This window comes from Pantherophis guttatus, chromosome 14 (assembly GCF_059756535.1).
Source record: "Pantherophis guttatus breed Tessera chromosome 14, ASM5975653v1, whole genome shotgun sequence".
Taxonomy (NCBI): domain Eukaryota; kingdom Metazoa; phylum Chordata; class Lepidosauria; order Squamata; family Colubridae; genus Pantherophis; species Pantherophis guttatus.
The window spans coordinates 17969756-17975600 of record NC_142076.1 but is presented as its reverse complement, the minus strand read 5'-3'; positions in this window follow the sequence as shown (position 1 = coordinate 17975600).

Below are 5845 nucleotides of genomic sequence, written 5' to 3'. Positions count from 1 at the left end.
ATAAAGGGAGACTAGCATAGATCTATTTCAAGCTATTTAGCTCTCATCAGCTAGATATACCCTTACTAGCCCAAGATCGAATCCGAGTAAGGGTATGGCTAGCTGATGAGAGCTAAATAGCTTGAAATAGATTTATACTAGTTTCCCTTTATTTTTTAATCAGCGAACATAAATTTGATTATACACACACACACACACACACATATACACACACACATATATATACATATATATAAAGTTTATTGTCATTGTACGTATATACATAGTATACCCATACAACGAAATTCACATAACACCCAGATATTTGCAGCATGCAGAGGGAAAAAATCCCCCCTCAAAAATAGAGCATAGAAATCTGAAGACTTTAATTTCTTTCTTTTTTTAAATAATTTTTAAAAGCACAGAGGTGTCCTGGTGGCCAAAGGCTGGAGGGCTCCCCCTTTCTTCTTCAAATCCCCCAGTATAATTTCCTCTCCTGGAGTTGCGTGACACATATAAAGGTTTTCCCACGCCTGCGATTAATTTTGGGCAAGGATAAGTAGCCTATTATTAGAATCCTAGCTCTAATCGAAAGGGTGGAGTTATATTTGGACGGCGGCTGCATTCACAGAGAGTTCCATCCGAGGTTGTAGAAAAACAGTAGTTTTCATGGAGACAACCCAGCTAACTCGGATTAAGCGATTTGTAAGCTGGAACCTTTACAAGACCTTAACATGATGGGATGGAGACATGAGGCTGGAAGCTGCTGAAGATATCATTCACCTATTAGAAATACATCATTCAAAGTCATTGTGGGCTTCTCAGTTCTATTCATCGGCCCCTCTTGGCAATAGAGGAACATCATTGGATGACCCAACAAAAGCTCTTCCGTACTCAGGACATTGTTGTTGTTGTTAGTTGCGAAGTCATGTCCGACCCTTTGCGACCTCATGGACAACGTTCCTCCAGGCCTTCCTGTCCTCTACCATCACTCAGAGTCCATTTAAGTTCACGCCGACTGCTTCAGTGACTCCATCCAGCCACCTCATTCTCTGTCGCCCCCTCCTTCTCTTCTTTTGCCCTCCATCATTCCCAGCATTAGGCTCTTCTCCAGGGAGTCCTTCCTTCTCATTAGGTGGCCTAAGTTTTTGAGTTTCCTCTTCAGGATCTGGCCTTCTAAAGAGCAATCAGGGTTGATCTCCTTTAGGACTGACCGGTTAGGTCAGTGTTTTCAGCATTGGCCATGTTCAGGGATATGGACTTCAACTACCAGAATCCTTATCAATGGCCATGGTGGCCATGGAATTTTGTGGGTTGAAGTCCACAAAACATCAACATGGTCAAGCTTGGGGAAACCTTGCTCTATGCTCAAACGGAGCCCCATTATTGGTTGAACACCCCATGCTAGATCAGCGATGTTGACTCTCAACTAACCTATCTCCAAACTTTTCTTCCCGATAAAAGGTTTGGGGAACAAAAACAAAATCAACATTTCATCACTGGAACGGTTTACCTCCAGAAGTTGTGGGTGCTCCCTCATTGGAGGTTTTCAAGGGAAAAAAAAAATGGACTGGGCAACCATTTGTCTGAAATAGCATAGGGTTGAGCAGGAGGTTAGGTTAGAAGATCTCCAAAGCAGGAGTGAAATCCAGCAGGTTTTGCAGAACCGGTAGCGGAAATTTTGAGTAGTTCAGAGAACTGGCAGATACCACGTCTGGCTGGCCCCAGAGTGGGGTGGGAATGGGGATTTTGCAGTATCCTTCCCCTGGAGTGGGGTGGGAATGGAGATTTTGCAGCATCCTTCCCCTGCCACGCCCCACCAAGCCACGCCCACAGAACCGGTAGTAAAAAAAAAATAATTGGATTTCACCACTGCTCCAAAGCCCCTTCCAGCACTGATATTCTGTCATTCTTTGGCTCTTCCCCAGCTGGTAGTGAGACAATCAATCTGCAGAGACTGGAAAAGCAAGGACCTCTTTGTAGAATCATGGGGCTCTTTCCCATTTGTTTGTTTTGCTCCAGCGGGTCAGCCTTGGCAAGGCGCTGCAGCGAAGACGTAAATGGAAGAGTTTTCGTGGTTCCTTAGCAACAGGTTGCCAGTCTTTGAACAAGTTGTTTAAATAGACAAGAAGGCCGGTTGCCTTTCAACTATCGGTGGCAGCAATTTCTTCATCTGGGTTGGCTTTCCATGCTCTCCCGCTTCCTGGCTCTTTTCTTAGGGGACTGGAAGGCTACAACATACGAAGAACGGTTGCTGGAATCGGGTATGTCTAGTTTAATGAAAACAAGGACCAGGGGAGACAGGATAGCAGTCTTCGAATATCTCAGGGGCTGCCCCAAAGAAGAGGGAGTCAAGCTATTCTCCAAAGGACCAGAAGGTAGGAGAAGAGGCAACAGGTGGAAGCTAATCAAGGAGAGAAGTAACCTGGAATTAAGGAGAAATGTCCTAACACTGAGGACAATTAACCAGTGGAACGGCTTGCCACCAGAAATTGTGAGCGCTCCAACACTGAAGGTTTTTAAGAAGAGATTGGACAAGCATTTCTTTGGAATGGTATAGGGTTTCCTGCCTGAGCAGGGGGTTGGACTAGAAGACCTTGTCCAACACCCTGCTCAGGCAGGATACTCTAACCTAGGAGTCAGTAATCCATGGCTCTGGAGCCGCATGTGGCTCTTTCATCCCTCTGCTGCAGCTCCCTGTCGCTCAAAATAGGTGTCACAACTGAAAACAGAACCTTTAATTCAACTACATAGGCTAGTTTTGTGGCCGCTCAGGAAATAGTCAGGCACGGGAAGGGTTTTGTGGCTCCCGGTGTTTTCTTTTCTGTGGGAAACAGGTTCAAATGGCTCTTTGAGTGCTTAAGGTTGCCGACCCCTGCTTTAACCCATTCTCGACAAACGGCTGTCTAATGACTGGTCAAGTTGTTTCTCCATAACTTCCTAGGGCAGGGGTCCCCAACCTTTCGGACCTCAGGGACCACTAAATTCATAATTATAAATCCCATGGACCACTAATATGATCTGCCTAAGGACCGGCTGGGTGAGCGTGGATAGGTAGTCATGTGACTGGGTGGCCAACTCGATGGCCAACTCAACGTCACTCACATCGAGGGGCGCCTCGCCGGCCTCTACTCACCCCTCTCCTGCCAAAGACTCCTCGCCTCCCCGCCTGGGCTCCTTAGGGCCTCAACAGGAAGCAGTTGTTGGAGCTAAGCAGCCACCACGAGAAAGAGTTGGAAAAACAGCTGGCTCAGTTCAAATTGGATCTGACCGAGAAGGAGGCTCAGCAGAAGCACCTCACTGAGGACTAGGAGCATAGGCTTTCCAAGCAGAGGGAAGACCTGCGGGAGTGCAAGGCCAGGCATGGAAGGTCAGTGGGCTGAGATGGTCAGCCAGTTCCAGGCCATGATGCAGTCCCACTGGAACGAGGCCCTCCGGCTCTTCGCCACCAGCGGTGCTTCCCTCCAGCCTTTGCCCAAAGCCCCACACCAGGAGGCTGAAGCAGACCCCAAATCAGAATTTCTGCCCCCTCCAACCTGCACAAAAACACTCCAAAGGGGGAGACTCTCTGCAGCACCACAAATATTCATTGCACGTATCCATCCCAGGGGCCGTAGTTTGAGGACCCCCTGATTTAGTACAATATAAAAAATGGAAATAATTTTTCCGCAGACCACCAAAATTTTCTCACGGACTGCCAGTGGTCCAAGGACTACCAGTTGATGATTGCTGTCCTAGGACACAGCTCATTCATTGGGGGGTGGGTGGGTGAGTGGGGGGTCTCTTATCCTTGGAAAGTCAGGAGACACCATGGATTTGCAAGCTAGTTCTCTGCCTTCAGGATCTAGCAAAATCATCTCCTCCAGGGTGGAAGAGAAAACAAAAGACATTCCTTCTCGGTGCAGACAGGCTGTTATTTCCGATAATCTATCTCATCATGGTTGCCTAGAGGCATGAATTTCGCAGTGTTTATGTTTTGTTTTGGAAAATAAAAGAGTTTTATGATCTTCACCCAGCTCGTAATGCTCTCCTTATTACTCCGCAGCCCTTGATGATAATTTGCAACTCACACACCCATCCAGGCTTATCTTCCTGCCGATGTCAGCATTTCATTCCATCAGGGCCACACCCCGTCCATCCCTGGCCCTCGCTTCTTCTCGGCATATTTCTGCCAGACCTGGAGATAGAGGGGTGTTTTTTTCCCCCCTTCCTTTAAATTATATCAGCACAACTAACATTCCCATGGCAACGTGTTTTTGTTTTTCTAAGGGGTTTTTGCATATTGGGGGGATTATGATTTGGAAGGGAAGGAGGGAGGGAGGGAGGGAGGAAAGTAGGAAAGAAAAGAGGAAGGAGATGGAAATGAGAGGGAGGAAGGAAAGAAGGGAGAAAGAAAGAAGGAGAAAAGGAGAGAAGTGGAGAGAGATGGAAGGGGATAGAAAAGGGAAGAAAGGGAGGGAGGGAGGAAGGAAAATTAGAAAAGAGGAAGGAGAGGGAAATGAGAGAGAAAGGAAAGAAGGGGGAAAGGAAGTAAAGAAGGAAGGAAGGAAGGAGACAAGGGGAGAGAAATGGAAGGGGATAGAAAATGAATGAACGAGATGAAATGAGAGAGGGAAGAAGGGAGGGAGGGAGGCAGAGAAGGAGGTAGGGAGGAAAGTAGGAAAGAAAAGAAGAAGGAGATGGAAATGAGAGAGGAAGGAAAGAAGGGAGAAAGGAAGGAAGGAAGGAAGGAGACAAGTGGAGAGAAATGGGATAGAAAATGAGTGAATGAGATGAAATGAGAGAGGGAAGAAGGGAGGGAGGGAGGGAGGCAGAGAAGGAGGGAAGGAGGAAAGTAGGAAAGAAAAGAAGAAGGAAATGGAAATGAGAGAGGAAGGAAAGAAGGGAGAAAAGCAGGAAGGAAGGAAGGAAGGAAGGAAGGAAGGAAGGAAGGAAGGCAGGAAGGAAGGAAGGAAGGAGACAAGTGGAGAGAAATGGAAGGGGATAGAAAATGAATGAATGAAATGAAATGAGAGAGGGAAGAAGGAAAGGAGGAAGGGAGGGAGGCAGAGAAGGAGGGAGGGAGAAAAGTAGGAAAGAAAAGAGGAAGGAGATGGAAATGAGAGGAAGGAAAGAAGGGAGAGAGACAAGTGAAGAGAAATGGAAAGGGATAGAAAATGAATGAATGAAATGAAATGAGAGAGGGGAGAAGGAAAGGAAGAAGGGAGGGAGAGAAGGAGGGAGGGAGAAAAGTAGGAAAGAAAAGAGGAAGGAGATGGAAATGAGAGGAAGGAAAGAAGGGAGAGAGACAAGTGAAGAGAAATGGAAAGGGATAGAAAATGAATGAATGAAATGAAATGAGAGAGGGAAGAAGGAAAGGAGGAAGGGAGGGAGGCAGAGAAGGAGGGAGGGAGAAAAGTAGGAAAGAAAAGAGGAAGGAGATGGAAATGAGAGGAAGGAAAGAAGGGAGAGAGACAAGTGAAGAGAAATGGAAAGGGATAGAAAATGAATGAATGAAATGAAATGAGAGAGGGGAGAAGGAAAGGAGGAAGGGAGGCAGAGAAGGAGGGAGGGAGAAAAGTAGGAAAGAAAAGAGGAAGGAGATGGAAATGAGAGGAAGGAAAGAAGGGAGAGAGACAAGTGAAGAGAAATGGAAAGGGATAGAAAATGAATGAATGAAATGAAATGAGAGAGGGGAGAAGGAAAGGAGGAAGGGAGGGAGAGAAGGAGGGAGGGAGAAAAGTAGGAAAGAAAAGAGGAAGGAGATGGAAATGAGAGGAAGGAAAGAAGGGAGAGAGACAAGTGAAGAGAAATGGAAGGGGATAGAAAATGAACGAATGAGACGAAATGAGAGAGGGAAGGAAAGAAGGAAACGTAACCACAAAGC